The sequence below is a fragment of the Schistocerca serialis genome, chromosome 7, assembly GCF_023864345.2.
Source record: "Schistocerca serialis cubense isolate TAMUIC-IGC-003099 chromosome 7, iqSchSeri2.2, whole genome shotgun sequence".
NCBI classification, from domain to species: Eukaryota; Metazoa; Arthropoda; class Insecta; order Orthoptera; family Acrididae; genus Schistocerca; species Schistocerca serialis.
In genome coordinates this window covers 558,947,858-558,960,909 of record NC_064644.1, presented here as the reverse complement: position 1 = coordinate 558,960,909, position 13,052 = coordinate 558,947,858, and the positions used below count along the sequence as shown (strand labels likewise).

General features: G+C 43.5%; 1 protein-coding gene across 1 annotated transcript in view; it reads right to left on the bottom strand.

The window, feature by feature from the left end:
• LOC126413244 (steroid receptor seven-up, isoforms B/C) overlaps nt 1-13,052 on the bottom strand; it is a 556,948-nt gene that overhangs the window by 391,444 nt on the left and 152,452 nt on the right. The gene's annotated exons all lie outside the window — the stretch shown is intronic.

The window sequence follows — 13,052 nt, the reverse complement described above, 5'->3', positions numbered from 1 at the left end:
AGCGAGTAAACGGTTGAGTCGAAGCAGCGCCAACAGTTGCTGGCACCGCGGCTTCACGCTTTTACGCCCCCTTTCCGAAACCCGATTATTATTTTTATGTTTGTTTTTCATTTAGATACCGAGATTAGCAGAACATTACTACTCTAATGCTTTCCAAAGTGTATACAAATAACGTTGCTTTTATTCGTATACTAACTGAGTGTCTGGCGAATGAAATAAAAAAATTAATGGAAGAATTATTTGAAATTGTTTCCGATGCGCCTCTTGATTCGTAACCAGTTGCAAGCGCCACTATTGGGTATAGTGATCCGTTATGTGTCAAATCATTGCTAACGTGTGAATGTTTCGAAACGTTAACGAAGAGTGAGATCCATACGAAGAAATGCCAATGTGGCAAGCCTGCTTTCCCGCGATGCTCGTGGTGCTTCAAATTTCTCTGATTCGAATGTTTCTACGGTAGGTATCATTCGAGAGAATGCACCAAATTTTCGTGAAGAATAAACATAAGAATAAAGTATAAAATTTAACGTAAGAATTCACATAAGCATGCAATATAAGAGCATGAGAATTTAAAAAGAATAAAACCACTGAACGTTCCATAGACATATATATCCGTTATTTTTTACATATTTCATTAATTGCAGGGTCTACTGCAGTGAAATTCAAAAGATAATGTCCAAGTAACACTGAAAATAAAATATTTTTACAGTATCCGAGGATTTTATTACGCAATTTCCTTAGGTGACCGATCGATAGCAACCTTCCTCTATCTTTCTCGACATCTATCCTGTTTGTCTATGCTAAGAATATCACTTATTCTGTCGATCAGTTGTCCCACACAAAAATAAACATTTCCTTTCTTCAGTAATGATATTCAGTCCCGACAAGAAAAAAATTCGGTAATTTTTCAGAGAGAGAGAGAAAACCTCAACAGCTACTAACTAGTATAGCGTAATGCGCTAACTGAGAACCAAAGGAGGGGAGTCTGACCCGGATCTAATCAACGCCGCCGATAAAAAATCACCGGCTAGCTTTAGCATGGTTTTTGGGCAGTTTTCCACACCCGTTTAGGTAATGTCTGGGCAGGTCCCAAATTGTACCTCAAAGAATAGGACACGCAAACAGGTATAACACGATAACACACACAACAAAGCCAACACAATTCTCAGAGAGGTGACGAACATGACGAACACCGCACATGACTTTTCCCCCTCAGATTATCTTCCGAGCACAAAGTTAAATAATAAAATAAAAATTTACCTGAAAAAGCGCATCCCATATTACACGCCACGGACACTAGAGACAAGAAGAAAACGAGATCTGAATAATAATGGTACTTAACGAGTGGAGCACGGACAAACATTCCTGAAAATGTACGTTTAGAGCACAAGACTGTATGGCAGTGAATCATGAACTGTATGAAAACCGCAAGCGAAGAGCATCGAAGCGTTTGAGACGTGGTACCATAGAGGAGTGTTGCAAAATGGGTTTACTGGGAAGACAAGCAATGACGAGGTTCTCCACAGATTCGGCCAAGAAAGAAACACATGAAGAACAACGACAAAAAGAAGAGACAGGATGTAGAACATGCGCTAAGACATCAAAGAATAACTTCCATGGTACTAAAGGGAGCTTTGGAGGGTGAGAACTGTAGGGAAAGACTGTCATACATCGAACAAATAATGGATTGCTACTCTGCGATGAAGAAGCTAGCATAAGAGAATAGTTGGTGGCGAATCGCATCAAACCAATGGAAACACTGATGTCTTTAAAGAGAAACACTATCATATTACCAAACCGATTTTCATGCGAAGCTAAATCTCCACAATATAACCCTTTACAGTACGTAATTTTAATTGGTTCAAATGGCTCTGAGCACTATGGGACTTAACTTCTGAGGTCATCAGTCCCCTAGAACTTAGAACTACTTAAACCTAACTAAGGACATCACACACACTCATGCCCGAGGCAGGATTCGAATCTGCGACCGTAGCGGGCGCGCGGTTCCAGACTGTAGCGCCTAGAACCTCTCGGCCACCCCGGCCGGCGAATTTTAATTATGTACTTCATTAACCCGATCAAATTAGTCTAAAAGTTACTACATTTCTCATAACGACAGAAGTTCTAGAGCCATAGGCACCATTTTCCGTTGCTCCTCGAGTTCACTTGATGAATTGTAGGCCTTCGCTTCTTTTCTCATTATCTTTCCCTTCTCAGTTATAACAATATCACATAATTGTGGAAGCTCTCTTAACAGTTTTTCCTTTACACCTGTAACAACGACTTCATTACTTTCAACCTTATTCATTCCATGTCTCCAATGATCGCATTCGAATGTAATATTCCTGACCCCGTTGAATTAGACCTGATCTCCAAGATCACTATTCACCTAAATTTTTAACTAACTGCTGTCTTATCATATTCAATGTTATCACATCTACCGTTAGCCTTCAGGGTACCAAACACTAGACGTGTAGAAGGAAACAATTAAAATACGGGTACCGTCTATCATTTGCGCCTAAGAGTATAAGGCAGTGAAAGAGGCCAGCAAGCTTCCGCACTTTTCGCTGAATGTCAATGGAACGGTTCAGTTTTGATTTACAAAGCTGCGAAAATGAAGGAAGGTAGATTTTTATTGAAATCACCAGAGACAGCCAAAATCGGATTGACGAAGGAATGGGACGGAAATCGGCTGTGTTCTTTCCTGGCGGCACCTTAAACAGTTTAGGAAACGATGAAAAATCTAACCCTTGATGTTCTAACGGTACTTCGAACATCCCAAGTAAGTGTCCAGTGCGATGTCAAGATCCGTTGCGATACGGGCGGGGAAGGCGTGTGTTTGTGTGGGTGGGTGAGTTGGGGGGAATAGAAGTGGTGAGGGCGTTAGATCGAGTGACGGAAGATAAGGACAGCAATAAGAGGAACCTGCACTGAAAGAACAGGGAAGAGAGCGGGCGGCTGAATGCAGGAGAGTGCAGCAGTAAACCTGGGAAGGAAGCGGCCGAGCTGCAGGCAAAAAACTGCACGGCGCGGCGCGGCGGCGAATGTTGCCTTCAGACGTGTTTCCGTTGCCGGCTAATGCGCGTTTTTGCCCCCGGGGAGGAACATCCAAGCTGGTGTTAGCGCAACAGAGCAGGCGCGGTAGTAAACAGAGAGAGAGAGAGAGAGAGTACACCGGTTGGTTAGCGGAATTCAACAGCACGTCCGAAGGAATTTTTATTCACGTCCGTCGCTAAAGTAAGAAGGCGCGTCTTTAAGATTAAGGACTGGAAATTTTTTGATATTATTACTAGTACGACATGAAAATGACTCGCTCAGTCAAAACTGTGAGTACATTAATAGAGTGTCGGAAAATTGAACAATTTAAGACTGGGAGCTTTCATTCTGAGAAAGTCATCAGTGAAAGAAGGTAACACTTAGTGTGCAGCTTGGTTTCATTACAATTGTTTGACCTCAAAAGGAATCAGTTCGAACATTAGGTGTCCATAAAAATACGGTACCTGAAAAGAAAGGTGAAAAAATCTTTTTTCCGCTTGGCTTCTATTTAGAAGCGAAGTGCTTCAGCATATTAACTGCTATCACAACTAGAAACTAAGCACGACTAATTGGGATTTATATTTATATAATATAGATATACTTTCTCAAGGAATGCGATAGTGCACAATTCATTTGCCATTTGTTGATCACAGTACAAGACATATACGAAGATCAACGTTTATACGTTGTATCGTATCAAGGTAGTTTTATTATTATTATTTATGTCAATATTACTGGCAGGAAAAAATTAGTACGGAGAGACATAATGACGGAGACGTTATAATAAGAAAAGGGACAGTTATCACAGTCCGTAGATAGGGACTAATCATTGTAACATGGTGTTTTTTCATCATTTCTATATACTGTGGTATGAAATGAATACGAAGCAGGACGTAACAAAATATGGCAAAGAATTTAGGAACTCTTGTACCAGAGGTGAAGAGTATTATGACACACTCTTTTGCAGCTGCACCATTATTTAAATGAGAGGACCAAATACGGAAGGTTACAATAAGCGATTGAAAAGTAAGCAAATATTTTCCAGAAAATGCATCCAAAGAAAGACGAGAATTACTATGAATAAAATGAAAAAATAAAGAAATTCTGGAAAACCAACAAATACTACTAATAATTATCCTTTATTATTTATCCAATACGAATGATGTTTCCGCATACCTCGAATTCTAAAGTTTAGGTAATAATCGAGACAAACAACCTTTTTTTTTTTTTTTTTTTTAAGCATTTCGCGTCTTAGGTAACTCTTAAGATAATAATGGCTCTGTGTTCTTCTGGCTTCTACTATTCTTTTTGTCATTACATAACTCGTTCGACCTTTACTTGAATCCATACCGTATAGGATTGATAGGAAAAACAGAGAACGTCCGAAGAATAGCAGTACGTTTCGTTACAGGGTCACTGCTGTGCGCGAAAGCATCGCAGAGATGCTCAGCCAACTCGAGGTGCAGACGCAGCCAGAGAGGCGATCTGCATCGCAGAGTACATTCGTAGAAGTGTCAACCAATATATTGCTTCCTTAGACGTATATCTCGGAAAACGTCCATGAAGATAAAATTTGATTCAAGCTCACACGGAGGCTTACCAGCAATTCTTCTTTCCACGAACTGTTCGTTACTGGTGTACAAAGTGCCCCCCACCAGACACCGGAAGAAGACTGTGGAGTAAAGATGTAGAGCTGTTCTGTGCTTTTATGTAATCTGTCATCTTCACCTAATCTATCTTTTTCTCCCACTTTTTGTTTTTATTTTCCCCTTCACCTGCAAAACCGTCCCTCAACAAGCTTCTTATTCATAACAGTTCCTTGTATTGTCCTTTTATGTGTTTAAAATCTCCTAAAGTATTTGTCTTCATTTATCAGTGCTTCTTAATACAGTATTCTAAATTTTTACTTTTTCTCTCCGGCTTTTCCATCCTCCTCGACACCTACATCTGAACAGTCTGCGAACAGCTTCTTTCCTGAAGAAAAACGCGAGGAAATCCACTTCGGTTCAAGCGACAGAGAGTCCTCGTCTTCGATAGAGGCCGGTGGGGCACGCACAGTGTCGCCGGTCGCCTGCGGTAGTTCGCGGCACGGCCGCCGCGCGGCGCGGGCGCGGCCTCCCGGCGGCGGTGACAGACAGTGGCGCCGCGGCGCGTCGGAGCGCGGCACGTCACACGACACGGCGGCGGCGCGTGCCTTTGAGGCGCAAAAAGGGGCGGAAGCGCTGGGTGGGCGCGGGGCAAAAACCGGCCTACCTGTCGCCGCACAAGTCCATTAGCGGCTCCACGGCGAGGCTTACCACCGTCGCACGGAGAGATAACAACGCTGCTCCGAAGCACGTTTCACTGTAGCACCGCAAACGTGTGTAATTCAGTCTCATTGCAACCTACAGCACGTTTAAGACGTACGTGGTTCGTACTTTTCCAGAAACAGAAGGTTGTTGTGAGTGTCCTAAATGTACCGGCTGATCAAAAAGTCAGTATAACTTTGAAAACTTAATAAACCACAGAATAATGTAGACAGAGAGGTAAAAATTGACACACATGCTTGGAATTGACATGGGGTTTTATTAGAACAAAATAAAAAATATTGCTAGACGCGTGAAAGATCTCTTGCGCGCGTCGTTTGGTGATGATCGTGTGCTCAGTCGCCACTTTCGTAATGCTTGGCCTCCCAGGTCCCCAGACCTCAGTCCGTGCGATTATTGACGTTGAGGTTACCTGAAGTCGCAAGTGTATCGTGATCGACCGACATCTCTAGGGATGCTGAAAGACAACATCCGACGCCAATGCCTCACCATAACTCTGGACATGCTTTACAGTGCCGTTCACAACATTATTTCTCGACTACAGCTATTATTGAGGAATGATGGTGGACATATTGAGAATTTCTTGCAGAGAACATCATCTTTGCTTTGTCTTACTTTGTTATGCTAATTATTGCTATTCTGATCGGATGAAGCGCCATCTGTCGGGCATTTTTTGAAATTTTGTATTTTTTTGGTTCTAATAAAACCCCATGTCATTCCAAGCATATGTGTCAATTTGTACCTCTCTATCTACATTATTCCGTGATTTATTCAGTTTTCAAATTTATACTGACTTTTTGATCACCCGGTATAATGGAGACATGTCCTACGCTGTATTAATCCGCCTGAAAGATGTCAACCATTCAGTCAAATTTATGAGTACAAAAAGAGGGCTTTACTGCGTAACTACATAAGTGCTTATGTATGAAGGGCAACGGACAGATTCCGTGTTTCTAGATTTCGGAAAAGCATTCGACACAGTGCCCCACTGGAGGTTGTTAATGAAGGTACGAGCACATAGACTATTTTCCAAGGTGTGTGAGTGGCTCAAAGGCCACCAGGAACCCAGTATGTTGCCCCCGAAGGCGAGTGTTCATCGAAGTATGACAGGATTGCTATTATTTCTGTATTCGTAAATGATCTTTCGGACAGGGTGGGCGCCAGCCTGCTGCTGTTTGCTGATGATGTTGTGGAGTACGGTAAGGCGTCGAAGTTGAGTGACTTTAGGAGTCCCGAGATAGTAGTAGTAGTAGTAGGCTTCTAAGGGACTCGAAGCTTCTGTGCCGATCTCCCATGATTTCTCCACATGCTCCTGTCTTGTGCTGCCTCTTGCCAGTTATTTATTCCCAATCTTTCGCATGTGCAATCAATTTCATTGAGCCACGTACCCTTGGTCTTTTGCCATATGGCTTCTCCCTGAATATTCTTAACACACTTTGGTCTTCTTTCATTCTCTCAGATGTCCAGCCCATTGCAGTCTTCTACCATGTATTATGTTTACTATCGTTGGTTGTTGTGATAACTTGTGGATTTCTATGTTGTGTCTTCTCTTCCAGTATTGTGATTCATCGTCGTAATATGGACCAAAGATTTTTCTATAAACTTTATTCTCAAGCACTTGTAAATGGTTGTGTTCTGTTTTCGTTAGGCTCCATGTTTTCGCCCCATAGATTAGAACTGGTCTGATGATTGTATTATATAACTCTGGAGATAACAGACAAAATTTCTAGTTGGCGTGGTCAATGGCAGCTAGCTCTAAATGTAAAAAGATGCAAGTTAATGCGGATGGGTAGGAAAAACAATCCCGTAAGTACGAATACAGCGTTAGCAGTGTGCTGTTTTGACAGGCACGTCATTTAAATATCTGGGCGTAACGTTGCGAAGCGATATGAAGTAGAAAGTGCATGTAAGCATTCTAGTAGGGAAGACCAATGGTCAGTCGACTTGACTTTATTGGGAGAATTTTAGGAAAGAGAAGTTTCTCTTTAATGGAGACACATATAGGACACTAGTGCGACCATTTCTCGAGTACTGCTCGATTGTATGACATTTGACCAGATCATATTAAAGGAAGACATCGAAGCAGTTCGGAGGCGGGCTGCTAGATTTGTTACAGGTAGGTTCGAATTACAAGCAAGTATCATGGAGATGCTTCGGGAACTCAAGTGGGAATCCCTGGTGGGAAGGCGACGTTCTTGTCGAGGAATATTATTGAGAAAATTTAGAGAACCAGCATTTGAACCTGACTGCTAAAATTTTCTTCTGCTGCCATCGGCGCGACCGGTCCGGTCGCAGGTTCGAATCCTGCCTCGGGCATGGATGTGTGTGATGTCCTTAGGTTAGTTAAAGTAGTTCTAAGTTCTAGGGGACTGATGACCTCAGATGTTAAGTCCCATAGTGCTCCGAGCAATTTGAACCATTTTGCCGCCATCGTTCATTTCCCGTAAGGACAATGAAGACAAGGCAAGAGAGGAGAAGTTACGGCTCAAATGACGGCATATGGAGTGTCGTTTTTCCCTCGCTCTGTTTGCCAGTGTAACAGGAAAGCGAATGATTATCAGTTCAAAAATGGCTCTGAGCACTATGGGACTTAACTTCTGAGGTCATCAGTCCCCTAGGACTTAGAACTACTTAAACCTAACTAACCTAAGGACATCACACACATCCATGCCCGAGGCAGGATTCAAACCTGCGACCTTAGCGGTCGCGCGGTTTCAGACTGAAGCGCCTAGAACCACTCGGCCACCCTGGCCGGCTGATTAGCAGTGGTACAGGGTACCCTCCGCCACGCTCCGTATGGTGCCTTGCGGTGACTGTACATAGAAGTAGGTGTTATCAAAAATCAGTCCTACCTATACCTCGAAAACATGGGGAGACAAATTGTTTCCGTGGCGGGCATGCAGCGCCTGGAAGTTCAGTCTGTTCAAATCGCCCTTTCTCAACACAGTAACCCGATTTAGCAGCGGCGGAATGGGTTTGAGAAATCCGTGCCCCCATTGCATGACAATATTCCTAAAACTTACAAGCGAGATACTCGGAAAAATCGCAGCAAGCATGCAGGAAAAGACATTCCAAATTTTTCGGCTCTCAGATATAACGTCGCCGATCCAGGACGCAGAATTTACAAAAAATATTCCTGCATCTGCTACGAGTACATACGAACAATCTACTTACGAGAGGACACAGAATTAATCGAACGCGCTGCGAAGGGTCCTATGGAAATCAAGTGCCGTCACACAAGTTTAGGCAAAGGTCCAAACAAAGATTTTACCCACACAGCTACGTGGCTAGATGACTTCATCGAGAGCTAGCCAGCTCTTGCTAAGAAATGCAAAATCAGACTGACCCCTCCATCTTAGGTTAAGTGTGCTGTATTGAAGAGAACATGAGACTCACATCTATGGAAGAAAACGATTAGCACTTTGAATTGGGTTAGAATAAAACTTTATATTATCAATAGAACAGCCATAAATAAACATCGACAGGTTTTGCCACCAGATTGGAAATTTTTGCCTGGCGCTAAACAGAACGCGTTTGCCTGACTTGTTGGACACTTGGCATTCTTCCCCCCACCCCCACCCCCAAAGTCAAGGACACCGATATACAGGAATTCATCTACTATTTCTCACTGCAACATTGGAGCTTAAAATCGCATCTAGAGACCAGATATGGACTGTCAGTGCACAATTATCTACATGTGATTCTTGAGAAGGTTAAGAAAGATGGACGACGACGACGAAGAGTATGCATTAGTGAGTAACTAATGACCAGACGGAATAAGACGTTCGAGAAAATCATTTTAACTCACAAAGTAAGAGAATTAAAGTGCGGACTGTTTTGACACCACACTGACACTGTAACAGAAACAAATTTTTATGTTCTTTTTTCTTTCTTAAAATTTTATTATTTTTATTAATGCCTTTATTGTTGTAAGAGACGGAAGTGATATTTTTTGCACATGCATAAACATTTCGCAAAATGCGACCCAGGAGGCCATAAGGTCACAGGATCGAATCCCGGGCAGACAATGGAATGTTTTCGTCTGTCTTTACGCTAGCTTCTCCTCTCAAGGACTTCACGTTCCATACGAATTTATTTTTAATTTGCTTTACGGCTAGAAAGGGACTCATAGGTCATATCTGAGAAATCAATGCTATAAATCACGAACTCAAACATATTGTTTACGGATTTTGAATGTGACAAACGTTTAAAGAGCGCTTCACTGTTTACTATTAAACATTAAAGGTGTACAAGTAGTTATAAGACATGTATAACTGTAGGAAGAGCGACCAGGCCGAGCGGCGTGGAGCACAGGGAACGCTAGGTGAGAGGTGAAGAGGGCAGGCGAGACGGACCTGTCGCGCGGTGGGACAACCAAAGCAGACTTGCCGGCATCGGGGCCCGAGCTGAGGGAGGCTTTAAGCTGTCTGGCGCGGCCTGCCTACTTACCCCTGGGCTGGAAACCTGCAATAAGGAAATCACAATTACTCGCGGCAAGCGCGGGCGCAACAGCAGGCGATTGTGCCTCATCCGGGTGCGGAACGAAGAGCAGCGCTAAGTTCAGAGCTCCGAATGACCCACACTCGGCCGGCGCCCCGTCTACACAGCATCACACTCAAAGCGGCCTGCCGCGAGCGCACTAATTGTAAGGGCATGCATGCGGCACACTCCGTCACCCGCAGTCTCCGTGATTAATACCATGCAGCGTGACTGCAGTTAGGCTCTCCTATGTTGGACAAAATGGTGGTACGCTCTGTTTCTCCAAATGAAACACTTCCCCTGCGTTTCCCGCGCTTTACATCTGTCGTCTTTCAAATTAATCGAGTCGGTTGATTCACCGAAAGCTTCTATGAGCGCACACAGAAGAAACAAGAACTCACACCCACGGAAACTCCCAACTTCAGCTATTTACATAGCTCAGTCAAAACGCACCATCGGTGGCAGTGCCGTTACGAGATCTGAAAGATATCTCCTCCAAAAGACGATGTCTAAAAGTTAAAAGTGGTATTTGCCTGAAAGGATAAACTCGCACAAAGATTCTACGTTTGTAAGAGAACGAATTCCTTGTTACTGTCGACATTTTATGGGGAATTTTGGCTATGTAAACCACGGTAGGTGAATGAGGCATCGGCAGATAAAGGAATGAAGAAGATCAAGGAAAATTTAAATCTAGATGGCCGAATGACGATTCATATTCTGGGGAACAGCTAAAAATCTCTGCCCCACTATAGTGATTTTGGAAAGACCCATGACTACTACATTTTTGTCTCCCTTCACGTAGTGGATTATGAAATCAATATCCTCATGTACTTTCTTTATCTCATCATCTGTGGTTTGTGACGTCGGCATGTATACATAAAGAGTTGTTAACCGATGTTTAATCACAAGGAACACAGAAAATGTTGTGGGGAAGGCACACCAAAGACTGCGTTTTATTGGCAGGACACTTAGAAAATGTAACAGACCTACTAAGGAGACTACCTACGCTACGCTTGTCCATCCTCTTTTGGAATACTGCTTCGCGGTGTGGGATCCTTACCAGATAGGACTGACGGAGTACATCGAAAAAGTTCAAAGAAAGGCAGAACGTTTTATATTATCGCGAAATATGGGAGAGAGTGTCACACAAATGATACAGGATTTGGGATGGAAATCATTAAAAGAAAAGCGTTTTTCGTTGCGACGGAATATTCTCACGAAATTTCAATAACCAACTTTCTCCTCCGAATGCGAAAATATTTTGTTGACACCGACTTACATAGGGAGGAACGATCACCAAGATAAAATAAGGGAAATCAGAGCTCGTACGGAAAGATATAGGTGTTCATTCTTTCCGCGCGCTATACGAAAATGGAATTATTGAGAATTGTGAAGGTGGTTCGATGAACGCTCTACCAGGCACTTAAATGTGATTTGCAGAGTGTGCATGTAGATGTAACTCCATGTAGATGTAGAAATGACAGAGGAGGCGAACGTAAGAACAAAATTCATCATCCAAGTTTCGGAAATGTGGTACAAGTGGACAAAGACGAGAGACTTTAGACCAAGGAGGAAAAGGTAGAATGTAACATCTCGTCGACGTCGATGGCGTTAATGACAGGACAGTAGCTTTGGTGGAGGGGCAGTGGGGTGGAGTGTGCAGGGCCGTCTTCTTATAAGACACCAGCTCGGAAATGTGGCGGGAAACAGTTTGAGGGAGTTCCGGACAGTTTGAGTATGGATGATTGGAGAGAGATTTATCGCTCTTTCCGAATACTTTAGGGCGTCTCAGCTATTGAACCAGTTATCTACTAGATGGTCGCTATGGTTGCGCTTGCAGTTTTTTTAGATACGTGAAACGTGTCCACGGCCACAGAATGACGTTTTTTGGATCCAGTGATTCATCAGTAATGTAAGAGATCACAAGACTATGTGTATGCCCCTCATTTTGGGAGTTAAGCTCAGGAAACAAAAACAACGTTTCCAGAATGAGAATTTTCACTCTGCAGCGGAGTGTGCGCTCATATGAAACTTCCTAGCAGATTAAAATTGTGTGGCGGACCGAGACTCGAACTCGGTACCTTTGCCTTTCACTGGCAAGTGCTCTACCTTCTGAGCTACCCTTCTTCTGTGAAGTTTGGAAGGTAGGAGACGAGGTACTGACAGAATTGAAGTTCTGAGGACGGGTCGTGAGTCGTACTTGGGTACCTCAGAGCACTTGCCCGCGAAGGTCCCGAGTTCGAGTCTCGGTCCGTGACATAGCTTTAATCCGCCAGGAAGTTTGAAAAATACTGCATTTTAAAAACAAAGTGTCAAACATTTCTACAGCAGCTAATATCGATCGAAACTAGAAGAGAATTTTCTATAATGATATGTCCAGGAAACAATATCTGTCGAAATATCGGCCAGCCTGTCCTCTTACCCCATGTATCTGTTACGTAGAAGCAGACACTGTAGGCAGTGTGCATGGGGTTGCCACACACCCTGACGCCTCCTACGCCCCTTCTACGCAGTTAATCACTCTCTCTTTCAAATACACCTTGCTCCACCCGGATGGCGTCACACGCATCAGCCACTCGCTCCTGTAACACCTGGACACTGTCGACGGTCTGAGCTTACCCCAATGTCTTTAAATGTCCCCACAGCCACTATTCCTACGGAGTCAGCTACACTGGACGCGGGCGCCGTGCTACCGAACCTCCTCGACCAAACCATCTCCAATGGAACACTTAGGTGAGGAGTGCCGCACGATCCGTAGAAAATGAGATTGTGCCCGGTCGTGCGTGACACACAGTCGTCTTTCTACAAGAGTGTAATAATGGTGATTTCACGCGCAGAAATCACACACGGCATCTGCCTGACTGTTTGGTAAAGTGTATGGCCTTATGAGTCTGATAATGATAATTCTTGCCCATACATTAACACTGGAGCGAACATGATGCGTTACCTCCATGCTTGCTCGAGAGATTTGCATCTACCCTCGCGCGGTTACTGTGGTAATTTCTTATGCCACCATCTGTTGTCACTGCTTCATCGTAATATCTCAACAAGTATCGATTTCCGAACGTATAATTATATTTGACCAATACTGCTTCCCGTAAAATATGTGACACCATTTTTAAACACAGTGTACGGGAAAAAAATCCGCCACAAAATTAAGTGTGGCACGCTTCGGTGAATATTTATCCAGTGCGTGACAGTGGGGACCTGTGGCGCGGGCGAGCGCCAGCA